This window comes from Mobula birostris, chromosome 14, assembly GCF_030028105.1.
Source record: "Mobula birostris isolate sMobBir1 chromosome 14, sMobBir1.hap1, whole genome shotgun sequence".
Taxonomy (NCBI): Eukaryota; Metazoa; Chordata; class Chondrichthyes; order Myliobatiformes; family Myliobatidae; genus Mobula; species Mobula birostris.
This window is the reverse complement of record NC_092383.1, coordinates 83,150,067-83,168,360: the sequence shown is the minus strand read 5'-3', so window position 1 is coordinate 83,168,360 and position 18,294 is coordinate 83,150,067.

The following is an 18,294-nucleotide window of genomic DNA, read 5'->3' as shown; positions in this document are numbered from 1 at the left end:
ACTCATTAAAATGCACAACTACAGTGAAAACGATCCCTGGGAAAATTGTTCTTCTTTTGTTTTGTCCATAATATGAGCCTCACATTGAAAACCTGGGCACAGCAGGGACCCTTAAAGCAAAGCACTGAGTTTAGGATTTGCTTCTTTTTAATTGTGATTCTACTTGACTGAATTTACAGGCAGAATTTGCAGCAGGGTTTCAGACCATTCCAGCCCCTCAGCCTTGAGCAAGGATTAACTCTACCCACAAACCTCCTCCTGCCACTCTTCATCTTATCCTATCAGCATTGCTTCCCTCTTCCTGTGCTTGATTAATTTCCCCTTAAGAGCATGAGTGCTGTTCACATAATCCCCTCCAAGTAGTGGGAAACTCGACAAGCCCTTCACTCTCTTGGTAACGGAAAGGTTATGAAATCTTAGTTGGTTCCAGCAATCAGACATCATTTTCTCTGCACCCTTCCCTTCCCTTACTGGACAATACTTCACTTCATTGCTATGAGCTTTGCCTGATAAAGGAAGGGAACCATGTGTATCCTCTGTATTTCTCATTGGAAGAGGATTTTCTAGTGATCCAACCAGCCCAGCTGAATTAACCACCAATCATTATGCTGTGATCTCCATGTTGCCAGATGATTTTAACACAGAGTTGTTCTTCTCTCCACTGATGTGAACATCTCATTTGGATTACGATATTCTATATGTACGGATGTTCGTGGAAAATGCTTTCCTGTTCTATATCCATCTTCCATTGTCAGCAAACTATTTTGGCACTGAAATGTGTGGCGACACTTGCCGGTCACCCCCAGTACACCCTTGGGTTGGTTGTTAACACGAACTGTGTGGTTCGATGTACTCATGGTAAATAAACTTGAATCTTGAATCTTAACTCCATCCTCTTTTCACATAGCTTTTATCATACTGAGGAATGTTCACATTGGAGAACTTTTTGAACCATGAGGGGTGGCGGGGTGGAGATACGTAACTACCAAAGGAGGTGTAGGGGGCTCCTTTCCTCTGCTTGCTGGCAGGTCCCTCCTGGGCAAGGTGTAGCAGCTGCTTAGCTCCCCCGATCAGGGTCACATGAAGCCATGGAAGCAGGTGGTGGATGGTCGTAATAGTAGCTGGTGCACATCGCAAGTCCTAGTTAAGTGACCACTGATGCCAGGCAGACAATCTCTGAACAGTAGTGATAATGATTGGGGGTCACTCATCTTGTAAAAACACTGCCCAGAAGGAGACAATGGCAAACCGCTTCTGTAGAATAACTTGCCAAGAACAATCATGGAGACCATGATCATCCACATCATAAACTCAGCACATAATGAAGAAAATGAAGCTGATTAGACTATTAGATTAGATTATGAGGACACACAGTCCTCTTTTATTGTCAATTTAGTAATGCATGCATTAAGAAATGATACAATGTTCCTCCAGAATGATATCACGGAAACACATGACAAACCGACTTAAAAACTAACAAAAACCACATAATTATGACATATGGTTACAACAGTGCAAAACAATACCGTAATTTGATAAGAATAGACCATGGCACGGTAAAAGTCTCAAAAGTCTCTCGAAAGTCCCATCATCTCACATAGACAGTGAACCTCCAGTGCCACCAACTTGCTCATGCAGCATACTGGAAACACCCGACCAGAGTCCGACTCCGAGTCCGTCTGAAAACTCCGAGCCTCCAACCATATCTGCAACACTGAGCGGCAAGCACCATCTCTGCTGAGCGCTTCGACCCCGGCCCCGGAAACAGGCAATAGGCAAAGCCGAGGATTTGGGGCCTTCGTCTCCGGAGATTCTCGATCGCACAGTAGCAGTGGCAGCGAAGCAGGCATGAGAGATTTGCATGAAGGAGCAGGTGTATATGTATACCCTTTGGCCACGGAGTATATGTTGTACTGAGAACAGCCCGTATCATATTCCATGGTGCTACTGCAGTAGTAAATTGGATTGATTCAGAGTAGGTCTAGCAGCTCAAGTGTGGCCATTAATAGCAGAGTGGTATTCCGCTGTAATCTGTAGCTCTGTTGCTCAGAACATCTGCCACTCTTCCATTGCTCTTCAAGTCAGGGGATTAACCATGGTCCAATGCCATGAAACAAAGAAGCCCCAAAGAACCTATTTAAAATAGAAGCCCGTGAAACACCCAATGCGCAGAGAGAAAAAAAAATCACGAAAACAGTAAATGCAAGCAAATAGCATTCTGAATTGAAGTCCACACAGACCCTTAGTTCAACAGAAAGCAGTGAACTAGTTCCAAACTAGTAATTGCTATCTTTATTCAGAAACATGATGCTCAGTTCAGATTCTTTCAGGAGACCTTGGTTCCAGACCTTATCAAATCTGGGTCCAAGCTTGAACAAAAGTCAGAATTGCACCAATGAGGTGGGAGTGACATCGCTTTTACTATATCTAGGTTGTTTAGCCACTTCACAACCTTAATGGAGCATTCGACCTCAATGTAGCATTTGTTTGAAACAACGTTGGACTCAAAAAGACAGATGCCAAATGCTGTCCACTAATTTAAAGATCTGCAAAGATTAAAGATTAGCTTTATTTGTCACATGTGCATCGGAACATTGAAGCATACAGTGTCGCGCACCATTTGCGCCAATGACCAACAAATGCAGTGTGCTGGGGGCAGCCTGTATGTATTATCATGCTTCCAGTATGCCCACAACTCCCTAACGCATACGTCTTTGGATTGTGGGAGTAAACTGAAGCACTGGAGAAAGCCACACAGTCACAGGACAAACTCCTTACAGACAGCGACAGGAATTGAACCTGAACTTCCAATCAATCGTTGATGCTGTAAAGTGTTATGACAACCGCTACACTACCCATACCTGGTCATTATCATATGTTATAATTACCTTGGGTGGTGGGGTGGAGATATGTCTGTACCAAAAGAGGTGTAAGATACTTCTTCCCTCCGCTAGCCTGCAGGTCACCATTGGGGAAGGTGTAACACCTGCTTTGCCCCCCCCTATCGGGGTCAATGTGAAGCCAATGTGTCAGAGGGTTGTATGAGCAGTTGGTGCATATCACAATTCCTGGTTCTGTGACCACTGACCCCAGGCAGACAATCTCTGAAGAATATTGATAATAGTTGGAGTCACCCGTCTTGTGAAGACACTGCCCAGAAGAAAGCAATGGCAAGCCACTTCTGCAGAAAAATTACCAAGGACAATTGCGGTCAAAGATCATGACCACCCACATCATGCGACATGGCACATAATGAGGATGATGATGATAACAATTTCCTGCGATAAGGTTCACAAAGATATTACCGACATTGAAGGACTTAAGTTATCAAGAGAGATTGAACAGGCTGGGGAAGTGAAAGAGGCTGAGATGTGACATGAAACAGGTATAGAAAATTACAAGAGGCATAGATAGGGTAGATGGCCAGAGTTTGATTCTGAGCATAGGTTTAAGGTGTGAGGAAGGAGGTTTAGATCTGAGAGGTACATATTTCACTCAAAGGTAGTTGGTATCCGGAATGCATTGCTGGAGGGGGTGGTGCAGGCAAGAATAGTAATAATATTTAATATTTACGAAGCATCTTGACAGGTACCTGAATGAGCAGTACAAAGAGGGATACAGAATTAACGTAGGCAAGTGGGATTAGAATTGATAGGCATGATGAGGTGCACTTGAAGGGCCTGTTACTATTCCGTGCACAGAAATATGTCAATTGGTCCATAGAATCAATAAAAATCTGTTCTGCTCTTCTGTCCAACATGTCAGAATTCTACCACCACTCTCCCATACTGCAGGTAATTTACAGTAGCTAATTGATCAAATGAAGCACGATTTGGGATGTGCAAGGGAGCTGGAGCACTCGTAGGAGGAAGCTCACAAACACACACACACACCTTACCTTATTGTGTTTATTTGTTCTGCATCAGATCCAGAGTAACAATAACTTCATTCTCCTCTACACTTGCGTACTGGAAATGACATTAAACAATCTTGAGATCTTCAGGTCACAAGGAGAACATGGAAACTCCTTCCAAAGGGCACCAGAGGTCAGTATCAAGCTGGATCACAGGACCTGTGTGCTGGCTACAATACCTACTGTGCCTCACTCAAAATGCTGGAGGAACTCAGCAGGGAAGGCAGCACCTATGGAGGGGAATAAACAGTCGACGCCTCAGCCCAAAATATCGACTGTTCATTCCCCTCCATAGATGCTGCCTGACCTGCTGAGTTACATCAAGATTTCACACATTGCTCTGGATTTCCAGCATCTGCAGAATGTCTTGTGTTTGTATCCACTGTGCCACAGTTCAAACCGAAGGAAGAAAGCTGGGATAGTTAAGCGGTCAATCATCTTTGGTCTGAAACATTACTATCATTGTTCTCAAGGAAGTGTCCTATACACAACCACCTACAGCTTCATTAATAACCTTCCTCCCATTCATAATATCATGTTTGCTGATTGCACAGTCTTCAGCTCCATTTGCATCTCAGAGGTGATGAAACAGCATATACGTGTACGCAGTAAAAGCTGAACAACACGTTGAAGAGCAATATATTGAGATTTCAGGGCCAGCATGCTACCATAGGAGTGATTGATCATGTCAGCAAGTCCAAGAAACCCTGGATGTCAAAGCATATTAAGGGTTATATGCTTAAAGAGAAAGCATATGGCAGCTGTACTGTACAGAAAACAGATAAAATCTTCAGGAGTATATACTACCAAAAAAGTAAGCAAAGGGTATTTAAAAAAAGAAAATAAGAGGGTAAAGAGGGGGTACAAGTGTTTTTGCAAAGAGTGCAAGGGGTCCGAATGAAGGGTCTGGGCCAGAAACATTGCCTGTTTGTTCCTTTGTGTGGATGCTGCTGGATCTGCTGGGTTCCTCCAGCACTTTGTGTGTACTGCTCTGGATTTCCAGCATCTGCGGTATCTCATGTGTTAAGGAAAATCCCTTAAGGACAAAAGGGCAATCAGTGAAAAAATAGTGTCCATCAAGGACCAAAATAGCCTAGAATATATTGCTTAAATGAATACTTCTTAACCATAAACACAAGTGATTTTGCAGATGCTGGAAAGCTTGAACAAATCAGAATAAAAGACTGAAGGAACTCAACAAGTCAGGCAGCATCTATGGAGGGGAATTAGCAGTCGACGTGTTGGGCCGAGACCCTTCATCAGGACTGGAAAGGATGGGGGCAGAAGCCAGATTAAGAAGGGTGGGGGTATTAGGTGAGACCAGCTGAGGGGGAGGGGGGTGGAAGTTTGTAATACCCAAGGCAGACGTGTATAACTCTAGAGAGCATCGATTTACAGTAAAGGGTAAGCATTCTAGAGGGGATCGGAGGAGAAAATTTTTCACCTAGAAAAGGACTGGAATCTGGATCACACTTCCTAATTGGGTGGTGGAGGCAGGTACTTCCACAACATACGAAAAGTATATAGAGGGACACTTGAATTGCCAGGATATAATAAGATGGCAGACCAAGTACTGATAGATGAGATTGGTACAAATGGTCACAATGCTCAGCCCGAACATGATGGGCACAAGGGCCTGTTTCTGTGCTGTATGACACTATAACTGTGATTAACATTCTAGCCTTGGGTAGTTGTGGCAAAGTATGTCTGTGGGTACTTGCATACCTTATTTAAACAACCTGATTTTGGAAATTCAGAGCCAAGTGCAGCTGGGGAAGGAGATGAATGGAGCGGGTGACAGGGGGAGGAAATACTACCCTGTAATGGGGTGAATTTGCATGTCCACATGTTGACAGTTTATAGTACATTTTCTATGGATAACTCAATGAGTAGCACAATAAACACTTCCTCTTAACAGAAACAGAAATCCAGAGGCTACACCTTAGCTATGGACATAACTGTATCCTTTTGACTCCTTCCAACGGAGAATTCTATCCATAGCTTTCAGGGAGTGGTGACAACAAGCAACACTGGAAACACGAATCTTAAACACAAAGAAGACACACTTGATTTCACCATGAACTTAACACACAACAATATCTTTCACTCATTATGCTGACCTTCAGATGCGCAGGATACCTCTGCTGTACAATGCTTTTGTGATGTAGGCCTCCAGGGTTGCTTGGCAACCAAATGTAGTGGTAGTTAATTTAGATTATTACATTTAATATAGAACAGTACAATAATTTTTATCACATTTTATTTATACACTGGCATTTATGTCCTTGTGAAACTTTGCCTTGATTTGTATTAATTTTTTCAATGGAAATTCCCTTTATAAGATGCTTTCAATGAAGATGGAAAGAGAAAGAAAAGTGGATTCAAGACAATCTTAATGCCCATGAAGTAACTGAATACCTAGATAGGGTAACTAATGTACCTGGAGGTGTTTATAGACTGGCCTATTCTAAGTCTAGTTATACACAAAGGCATCCCTTGTTCAGCTCTTTATTAAGGACGAAACAGAGTTTAGAAGAATGAAGGGTGGATCTCATTGAAACCTATCAAATATTGAAAGGCCTACACAGAGTGGACATGGAGAGAATGTTTCCTGTATTGGGGGAGTCTAGAACCAGAAGGCACAACCACAGAGTAGAAAGACGTCCCTTTAGAACAGAGATAAGGAGGAATTCCTTTGGGTAGAGGGTGTTGAATCTGTGGAGTTCATGGCCACAGATGACCAAGGTGGCCAAGTCATTAGTTTCTTTGAAGTGAAGATCGATAGGTTCTTAAAAAGTAAGGTTGTCAAAAGTGACATCAGAAAGATAGGGTTAAGAGGGATAATAAATCATTCATGATAGGATAGCGGAGCAGACCCAATGGCTCTTAAGTCTTATGGTCTTATAAACTTAGTAGCCATTTTATTAGACAATAAAGTGCCACTGAATGTATGTTCATGGACCTCTGCAGCTGTAGCACTATCCACTTCAAGATTCGATGTCTTGTGTGTTCAGAGATGCTCTTCTGACCACCGCTGTTGTAGTTTGTGGTTATTTGAGTTACTGTCACCTTTCCGTTAGTTTGAACCCTTCTGGCCATTCTCCTCTGACTTCTCTCACGAACAAGGCATTTTCGCCCACAGAACTGCCATTCTCTGGATGCTCTTCATTTTTTGCACCATTCTCTATAAACTCCAGAGACTCTTATGTGTGAAAATCCCAGGAGATCAGCATCTTTGGAGATACTCTAACCACCCCGTCTGGCACCAACAATCATTCCACAGTCAAGGTCACATTTCTTTCCCATTCTAATGTTTGATCTGAATAACAACTGAACCTCTTGACCATGTTTGCATAATTTTATGTATTGAGTTGCTGCCACGTGATTGGTTGATTAGATAGGTGCATTAATGAGCAGGTACCTAATAAAGTGGCCACTGAGTGTACACCTGGCTGCAAAGAGATGGAAACTTTCACTGCATGAGAATTGAAGACTGAAAGCAGTTGGACAAAGCCATGACTTTGCAGACGAACCTGCCCTTCCAATATTGGTGTGGTTACGGCTGACAGTTCCTTGGAACCTGTCAGTCAGGACTGTCAATATGTGTAGACTCTCCAGCATGAGTCAGTGTCATCTGGGAAGGAAAAGAAAGAACCATGAAGGAGAAAAATGTATACACAATATGAGCCTAATTGCTTGTTCAGTTTTTCAAGGATGAAGATAATTTTTGCTTGTTTGTTTCAATGTTATCATTCTACCAGACCGCTTTGGGGTTGAAGTTTCACATGCTTGTAGTGTTTAGTTAATGACCATGTTTGCACCAATGAAACAAAATATAGAATAATAATATTTTTCTTAATTTTCTGTGTGCAAAGAAACCTTGATTCTGGTTCCTAGGTAGATGTGATTTCATGAAGCCTTGAAAATGGCAAAGAAGTGATCTTCTGTTAAATTTATTTTTGACAATGTTTTGGAAAAGAATAATTATCAAGCACTCATTAAGAGCTGATTTATTTGAATCCTGTTCGGTCAGATATTAAGCAGAGGCCATATTCCTGATTGTTCAGGATTATAAAGTTTGCAACATTATGCAATGACTATTTATTTTTATTTTATATGGAGTAACTAGCCCAATGAGGCTGTGCTGCCCAATTACACAAATATGACCAATTAACCTACTAAACCATCCGTCTTTGGAGTGTGGGAGGAAACTGGAGCAGACGGAGAAAATGCATGCAGACTTGGGGAGAACGTACAAACTCCTTACAGCAGCAGCGTGAATTGAACCCATGTCGCAGGTGCTGTAACAGTTCTCAGCTAACCGCCATGTTACCATTCCGCCACATAACTCAAAGAGTATTGTAGAACGCTTGGGATATCCTGCGGTTGTGAAAGATGCTATGCAAATGCAGACCTCTGCTTGCAGTAAATGTATCAGTTGTTATAACATAGGATCGTTTTCAAGAAAATGTCCAAGAAGGCTGCAGGCAGTATCAAAAGCTAGGCATATTAGAGAAAATATATGGCCTGTGTTGTAATGAAATGAAATATTAACGTGACAGAGTGGCACATTAAAGATTTCCCAAGACCATACTTGTTCAATGAGGTATGTACCATAGGCACCAGGAAAATGCAGACTATTAGAGTGCAGTCGTGCAATGTTAAGGGTACATTGAGGATAGTATATTGGGGAATTCAATAGTGAAGAATGAGGTGGTACCATAGAATGTTTCAGGGAACGGGAACTTAATGAAGGTGATCATTGCAAAGAAGGCAAAAATACTTGGCTATGAGTTCTTTCAAGCCCTGACAAATTCAGTCTAATCTGCCAATTCTCCTTTTAAAAGGAATATTTGGAACACAAAGCCTTTAGAGAAAAACCAATATGGAAGGACAACAAAGGCAACTGAGCAAGCTAGCTCAGGGCTCAGGGCAGGGTTTTGTGTGCCAATACCCAGTCTGGCTGTGGATCCTGGAGTTGAAACAAGTTCATAAGGGCTTACTTTTAGAGGGAAAGAATTGAAAAGTTACGAAGTTATGCTACACAGCATTAAACTTTGGTTGGACCATGCTTATTGTATCATGTACATTTCTAGTCAGCCTATTTTGCCTTCTTTATCTATTTTAGTAGCTTATGGTAATTTTATGTCTTTGCACTGTATTGCAGTTGTAAAACAACAAATAAAAGTCATTTAAGCCAGGGATACTAAATCTGATCTTGCCTCTCTGGTAAATTTGTATGGAAAATTTACAAGGATGGAACAAGAAATATGAAGATATACACATTAATAAAGTATTGACAGGATTGAGATTTCTTTTTAAGTACAGTTCATAATTTTGAACATCTCAGTTGAATCTTCCTGTAGCCTTCACTGCTTCTGTTCGTGTGTGTGCGTGTGCGTGTGCATGTGTGTGTGTGTGTGCTTTACTAACTCAAGTACTAAGTATGCACATAGGAATTGACTGTGGGTAGATTGCGTCTTGTCAGGTTGTGTATCTAGAGACAGGAATATAACACCATGGAAACAATTCTGCACAATCATCTCTTCAAGTTAAATTTCCTTTGGCAGCTAATAATTTTGTGAATATATTCTTTGATCCCTCAGTCATTGTATTGAACATAATTAATCTTGTGGATAAATACCCCTGGAGGAGAAGTTAGAAGGGTACAAAAGTTACAGGGGTTGGAGGTTTAAATAAAAATAGTAATTATTATTATTATTGACATATAGCGTGGAGTACACTGTTCTGGCCCTTGGAGCCATGCTGCCCAGCAATCCCCCAGTTTAACCCCAGCCTAATCACGGGATGCTTTACAGCGACCAATTATCCTACCAATCGGTATATCTTTGGACTGTGGGAGGAAACTGGAACATCCGGAAGAAACCCACAGGGAGAATGTACAAACTCCATAGTGACAGTGGCAGGAATTCAACCTGGATCAACTGTACTGTAAACTGTTGTGCTTATCACTGCACTACCTTGAATAATATTAAGGTAATTGAGTTAAAGAAAGTAAAAGTTAATAAATTCTTCGCATGGTATTATCCTTGCTCTGCTGGTAGTTCCTGAAATGAAAATTTTTAAAAAAGCAAAAAATGCTGGGAATATTCAGTTTTTATTTCAGATTTTTGGCATCTGCAGTTATTTGGCTTCTTTTTATTTGAATGGACCTGTGATGTCATCCAGAGTTTAGTGTCAACCAGTGGGGCTTTCATTCATGAAAAAGTTTGGAAAATCATCAGAATGGACATTAAAATTAATCAGTGCACACTCACACCTAATTTTGAAGGGAGCGCACACACACCCACAGGGATGACGGAAGGGCAGCAGTTCGCGTAACTCTTTACAGCATTAAGATAGGCGTTCAATTTCCACCACTGTCTGTAAGGAATTTGTATGTGCCCCCCCCCCATGACCTTGAGGGTTTCCTCTGAGTGTTCTGGTTCCCTCCCACAGTCCAAAGACTTAGGGATTAGGGATAGTGAGTTGTCAGCGTACTATGCTGGTGGAAGCACAGGGACATTTGTGGACACCCCCATGCCCTCCAGTACATCCTCGGTCTGCACAGGTTACTGACGTAAAGGACACTTCTCACTTTATGTTTCAATGAATTGACTTGCATGTGAAAAATAAAGTTAATTTTTAAATGTATTTGCATAAACATGCATACACACAAACAGAATGTAGGCATACACATTTAGACAAATGAAAAATTTCAGCACCAAATTCCCAAAGCCTGAAATGTATGCCACAAGAATTTGGAGGCACTATTTTTGAGAACAAAATCATCTAGTAAAACACTTTATTCTTTTCTATTGTTTTATCCAGATCTCCTATGACAGCTCTAGTTGCTTCATAACCATGGAAACTCATTGAATCTGGGAGAATTTCTTTTTGTGGAATCTTTTTTTTAACAATGAGCCTTGCATCGTGAGGTTTGTGTTGGCTTCCTAAACTTCCAGTGACAAAATCATGCAGCCCATTATCTAGTTCTTACCTGGGTTACCAGCATCGTCAAGGAAAGGGCTAAATCTATTGAGAACATAATCATTATTTTCGTTAAATGTTGAGTTTGTTTGAGTAGGTTGGATGGAACACAATGAACAGGGGTCATGGAAACATGCTTCTATTCACAGAAGGCAAGCTATGAGAATTATGAATGAGGTACTCACGAGAACAGTACAAGACATTTATAAGGATTTCACAATGGCAGAAGACCTGATATATTCATCTGTATGACCCGCTCTAAAAGAATTTCCAAAGTCTCAGTTAAATAGACATGCAATCTAATAAATTGCTACTCAGTTCAGTTACTTTGCAAGGCTAGACTGTCTTTAACTCTAATGGCAGAGTTTGAGCAAAGAATGGGGATGTTAATTGCAGGGAAATATTCTATGTTCTATGTTCCATGAAATATTTTTACTTTGAAGGTCATAATCTCAGTGCGATGACTTGCTTCATGTTCACCCTGAGGAGTGTTCTGTGCCATGCAATGAGTCCATCACAGTGATTGTTCCACATCCTCTGCATTGTGAGCCTCTGATTATCCTAATTAAAGTACGCTTCAGCTTTCATGAGGCACCAAGGTTTCCGGCAGACCTAGACATGTCTGTGCTGGCTTCGTCACAAGAGGCTTCCCACCTACAACCCACTCAGTCAGACTGATATTCATTTCCCTCTTTTCCAGTAACTTTGCTCACAACTGGCAAACTATAGGGTTCAGATCAATTGCAAGGAGCAATGCACTATCTTTTGTGAAGTTTGGGTAATCTGAGATGCAGAGATGCTTGGAAGGGTAAGAGTTAAGAGCAAGCAGTATGAGTTTTGAAGTAAATACTTTTTAAAACAAAATAAAAACAAAATCAAGGAATTATGTAAAAAGGAAAAAAAGACCAAATAAGCAACTTTTCCAAATCTGTATATTTGTTTTCAGTTTATCATCTTAGCAATTGTCTAAAAGTTTTACTGATCTCCAGTGTGACACACAAGGCCTGTTTTACATGTTGACTGAGAACCTACATAGACATGTTCTCCATGTGTTCTTGTTAGCTTTGTAATTAATTTTTAATTGCATCACATTGAAGGGCTTTGAGGTGTTTTCCTATGTTAAAGGCATCATATAATTTGGAAGTCTCCCCTACTTCCCCCAAGAATCCCTTCATGCCATGCACCATACTGATTATGATACTCCTTCACCATTGTTGGGCCAAAATGATGCGTATCTACCGCCAGAGAGATCTCAGTAGTTTAGAAAGAAAACACACAATGGTACTCTCAATGCAATCACATCATTATGTTGAAATGTGAATAGGATAGCAGACAGTGGTCCTATAAACACTCACAGGGTATGCATGTGCACACACATACACACACACACACACACACCCTCAGTAACCACTTTGTTAAGTACACCTATACATTTGCTTATTTATGCTATATGTAAACAGCCAATCATGTGGCAGCAACTCAATGCATAAAAGCATACAGACATGGACAAGAGGTTCAGTTTTTATTCAGACCAAACATCAGAATGGGGAAGAAATGACATCTGAGTGATCAATGAATACGCGAGATCTGTGACTGGCTACAAAGGGAAGTGTACTGAGGACATCACCGCTATTACAACATCTATATGAGTGGTATGATTTGTACTTCCAAAGCATAAAACAGATTAAAAGAAAACATGCAGAGCCAGGAAATAACTTCTGTACTTCGTTTTTACTTTAAGCATAGTGCATATGCATGACATGGTGGTGTGATAATGCGCGCCATTGACGTATTTTTACATATAACACATATTGAATTATTTAAATCAACAAAGAATGCTTAATCAAGAACATATTTACAATATTACTCAAATATTAAATACACAACACTCCTCCTGCTTAGCTATAAACTCCAACTCAATACAGAATGCATATCAACTATGTACACAGTGTACGATGTAATGCAACTTCTGTACTGCATGGATATTCACAGTGTAGTAAATTTTAAATTGTCCTATTCAGGCCAAAAGATTTATTTTCTGTGGAGTCTTTCTTATTTTTGTGGGATAACTTCTTTCCTAACAGCAGTGGGGTGGGGGGGGGGGTCACTATGCTTGCTGGTTGAGACTTGTGGGTGTGAAACAACCTCAGGTCTGGGGCCTCCTCTGTGGCGGTTTGTAGGAGTTGACTCTGGGACTGCAGGAAGTGACTCTGATAGCTCTGGCCACCTTTTTTCTCTAACAATTGACTCTCCTCTCCTCAACTGATCAATGTGTCATCTCCAGATGACATCAGATGCAATATCCACTGTGTAGGAGAGTAGTGCAGTTCTGTCCTTCACCTTTCTGAGTACCCACTTTTGATCACCTCCGTAGTCCTGTGCCAGGATGGCTTGTCCAGGAGTGAAACTTTGAACCTCCTTGTTTGAAAATCCTTCAATTTGTCTCAGCTGTTTGTCCTGAATAGTCCTTCTGAGATTGGGTTTGAGGAGAGACAAGCGTAAATGCAAGGGGCGACCCAGGAACAGAATAGCTGGTCAGTTGTTGGTTGTGGGGTGTGCTGCATTACGATATGAAAGGAGGAAATTGGCGAGCTTCTGGTTTAGTGTTAGAGTGGTGTGTTGTGCTGACATTGCTTGCATGGTGTTCTTTCGATTGTGGACAAACCTTTCTGCCAATCCATTTGTAGCTGGTTGGTATGGTGCAGATGTAATATGTCTTAGTTCAGTTATTTTTATGAATGACTGAAACCACAGTCCATTATTACTGACACATCAACATTGTGCAAGACTGTAGTGAAGCCTATTGAAAAGTCTTCTGGCCACTTCATAGATGCATCTATCAATACTAAGAAATTTGTAGAAAATCCACATGATTCCTCTGCTAGGGCAATGCAGGGCATGTTGACATCCTGAACAGTGCACGGCGATCTGCTTGATCTGCTGAATTATCCTAGACCACCAAACAAAGCTTCATCCCAGTGTTTTCATTTTGACTATGCCTAGATGACCAGCTTGTAGCATCTCCAACACGAGCTCTCAGCTTGGATGGTGCAACAACTCTCAATCCCCTCATAAGGCATTCTTTGTCAAGGGCAAATTCACCCCGGTGCTGACAAAAATGGGGGAACTGGAGCTCCTGCTGCACATTACAGCCATGTAGACCTGAGACAGTGTGCGGTCTTTTCTGGTTTCTCTTTTGATCAACTCTGCTGAAATAGGGAGACTTTGCATTAGGAAGAATATGTTAAGGGGAGTGTGCTCTTTTGTAAATTTTTCAAGTATTCACTTTTCTAGAGGTAAATAGGACAATCTATCAGCATTTCCATAATTAGTCGTCTTCTTGAATTCAATCTTGTAATTGTATTCTCAAAGAAACAGAGCCCATCTCCATATGGTGCTGCTGCTGTTAGTGGATGGATTGAAAATGGGCACTTGTGGTTGATTTTCAGTAACGAGGGTAAACTCTCTCCCATACAACTACTGTTGAAACATTTTACACTTCAAACCTGACTCAAGGCCTCTCTAGCAATCTGTGCGCAAATTTTTTCTCTGCAGCAACAAGGGAATGTGATGCAAAGGCATTCACTTCCTTCACTAATAACATGTGGCCTGACATGACTGCACCTATACCATAATGTGAGGAGTCAGAGGCAAGCTGCTCTGGACAATGTGGATCATAATGCGGGAGTACAGTGTCTGACGTCACCATTTCCTTTACCTTTTTGAAAGCCACTTCACACTGCAACTCTTGAATTTTTATCTTTTTCTATTCTATGTGCAGTCCATTTATTTTTGTATGTTTCCTTCTTTGTTGCATTTTCTGCAAATTGCGGTTTTAAAGCTGCATTGGTCTGTTGTATGTGAGCCCCTGCCACAGTGGTAACACAACTTGTTTGGCCACGCTGGTTTCTGTTTAGATGTTGCAGTTTTGTTCGCGCTCACTTTCGTTCCTGACTGCAACTCAATTTCATCTCTATCTACTGTTTCCTTTGATATAGCTATTTCAACTGCTTTTTTAAAAGTAAATTCTAAATGTAACTTGCCTCTATTGCTACAGCTGCAGCTGGATGCACTTCTCACAGTTGAAGTAATCAGGAACACTGGAAATCTCCCGGCCTTCCCACAACAAGAGCATTCAACTATCGTGCCTGGCATCTGTACTGTCCTGTCTAGGTACCATATCCGATGCAGACTTTGGTGGCCATGGTTTTCCATATAGATCTATCCTTCGTTTTTTGGATGACTTCCATTTCCTCGATGTGTAGCCACCTGGCTATGCTTTTGATGTACGTAAGCCGAGCTCTTCCTTTAGGTTTACTCTCCTCAATCTTTCCAGAGAGTATGAGGTTTCTAGTTCATCTTTCCGTATGATGTGTCTTAGGAATTTGAGTTGTCTTTCTCTTATTGTTGGTATGAGTGATCGAACTGCTTGGGCTCTTCTGAGAACTTCTTCATTTGATGTGTGTGTGGTCCATGATATTTTTAACATTCTCCTGTAGAACCATAATTCAGCTGCTTCTAGTCTCTTTTCCATTGCTGGTCCAGCATTCACTTCCATAAGTCAGGATAGAAAAAATGTAGCACTGCAGTATTCTGTTTTTAGTGTGCGTACTCATCTTTCTGTCTGTTAATATTGTCTTAATTTTTTGGAAAGCTTCTTTCGCCATTGCTGTTCTGTATTTGATATATGTGTCGCACCTGCCATTACTTGTTATTAGGCTGCTAAGATATTTGAATTTGTTGACTTGTTTGATGTTTGTATTTCCGATCTTGATCACACATTGTGGGAAGTTTGTCTTTCTGGAGTTGACCATGCTTTCTGTCTTCTTGGTGTTGATTGAGGGCCTCTGCGTTTACTTTCCGCTGCCACTATAGAGAGTAGTTCTTGAAGTTTTGTTTCTGAGTCAGCTATTAGTATGATGTCATCAGCATATCTGATGTTATTCATATTATGGCCTCCAATTGTGAATCCTTTGATGTCTTTGATACTTCTCAAGGAGAAGTCCTGGGAGAGCAATTATAAAGAAGGGAAGGATAAAAAAACCTAATGTAGAACTTTTCTTTGTTTTCTCTGTCTGAAGCCTCTTTTCATTGAAGTCTCAAAGAGCTAAAGCCTCAAAGTTACCACTTTGACTCTGTCACTCAGACGATGGCCACTGCTCTTGTCCCTGCTCCTTTAATTTGTTCTTGCTAATCAATCCCAAACACAAATTGGTCACCGGTCAAAGCTCTTTTTCACTGTAGTGACCTGCCACTGCCTTTTCTACTGAGGCAGCAGACCTGAGTGAAATCCCCTCGTCTCAAAACCTCTAATGTCCGGATAAGTTATGCTTCAGTTAGGAGGCATTTTTGAGTGCTTTCTTGTAAGATTCTACAAATGAAACAATCTTTCAGTGCAGCATGAAGCCCATTACTGAACTGACAATGCTCAGACAATCTCTTTAATTCAGCCACATACACTGAAATGGACTCCCCTTCCTTTTGATTCCAGTTATGAATCCTAAAGTGTTCTGCAATCAACAATGGCTTTGGTTCTAAACGTCCATGCATTACTTTCATGATATGAACAAAGCTTATTTTGGCTGGTTTGGTTGGAGCAGTTAAACTTAGAAACAAACTGTATATCTTTAAAGCAAATACACTCAGCAAACTGACACTCAATTCCCATTGGCTATTCCACTTGCTTTAAAATACTGCTCAATTTGCTCAGTATACAAAATCCAGTTATCTCTTGTAGAATTGAATGCATCTATCTTTCCAATGTAGCCAGCTATTTCTGCTCTTTTATTTTATTTATGATTACTATCACCCAGTACTCACTGTTAATGAACCTATGAATTTCTCCATTTACTTCCTTTTTTTAAACTCGACCAGTTCTGTCACTTCTGAAGAACACATGCTTCACCATTTTATTACTCGACCTTTTCTCACTGATGCATGACTGCATTGCTGGATCCATTTCAAACCAACTCATCAAGTTTGCTGATGATACAAATGTGATTGCCCTCATAAACAGTGACAACAAGACGGCGTACAGAAAGCAAGAAGGTCAGCTGGTAGAATGGTATGAGCACAACAACTTGAGTCTCAACATGGAAAACAGCTCCAACTGGAAACAATAGGGTCTTTTATGAGACTCTTAGGTAGGTACATGGAGTTTAGAAGAATGGGGGGGCCATGTGGTAGGGAAATTCTAGACGGTTTCTAGAGTAGGTCACATGGGCAGCACAACATTGTGGGCCGAATGGCCTGTAATGTGCTGTAGATTTTCCATGTTCTATGGAAAAGGCCAAAGAGATGATAGTGGACTTTAGGAAGGTGCAGACTGGCAGTCCTCACTGCACATGCATGGCTCCACCATGGAGAGAGTTAGGAGCACCGAGTTTCTAGGAATGTGCTTTACAGACGATTTTGTCCAGCCCCTTTCTTGATCTTCCTTTGGTCAAGAAAACGCAGCAGCATCTTCATGTCCTGTACAGAATGAAGTGAGTGAGGCTCCCTCCCACCTCACTCCACCCCACTATTTTGACTGATTTTTTAAGACTCGTTGCATCTAGTGGCATGATCTCAGGGGTGGCACTCCCTCCCTGACCAAACTATAGCACTCTTGTTTAGGTGGATGCTGCGTGTTGTGTCCCCTGTGTAACATCAGTATCCCAAAGTAACATTCAGACCACAATGGGCGGTTAAACGATTAAGATTTTATACTTAAATATGGGGTTAGTAGAGAAACAAAAGAAAAGGAAAACAAATACTCATCCAGACACTCACCCCAGTGCTAAACTGACTCCGCAGTTGTGGACTCACATTCGGGGACTATGCACTTCACATTCTATGTGTTATTTGTTTACTGTTTTCTTCTATTTGTACGACTTGTCCTCTTTTGCACGTTGGATATTTGTCGGTCTTTGTTGGGTGTGGTTTTTTTGAGGATTCTATTTTTGTTTGGTTTTGTGAGTGCCTGCAAGAAGGTGAACATCAAGGTTCTGTATGGTATACATACAGTACTTAGATAATAAATTAGAACTTTGAGGTGCGGTTTTAGGTCTGTGAAGTTCTACATCAGTAAAGTCACACACTAGACACTCTCATGCATCATTTAACCATACATTCACACAGAAAGATACTCAGACACATACATGTCTATAGTCATGTATTATATCTTGTTATTATCCTACAACCATCAGGCTCCTGAAACTGACATGTTAACTTCACTCGCCTCAGCTCTGAACTGATTTTACCACTTATAGACTCACTTTCAAGGACTCTTTACAACTCATGTTCTCAGTATTACTTTCGTATCTGCACAATTTCTCTTCTTTAGCACTTTGGTTGTCTCTCAGTCTTTTTTTTACATATAAGTTTTTTTCATAAATTTATGTTATTTCTTA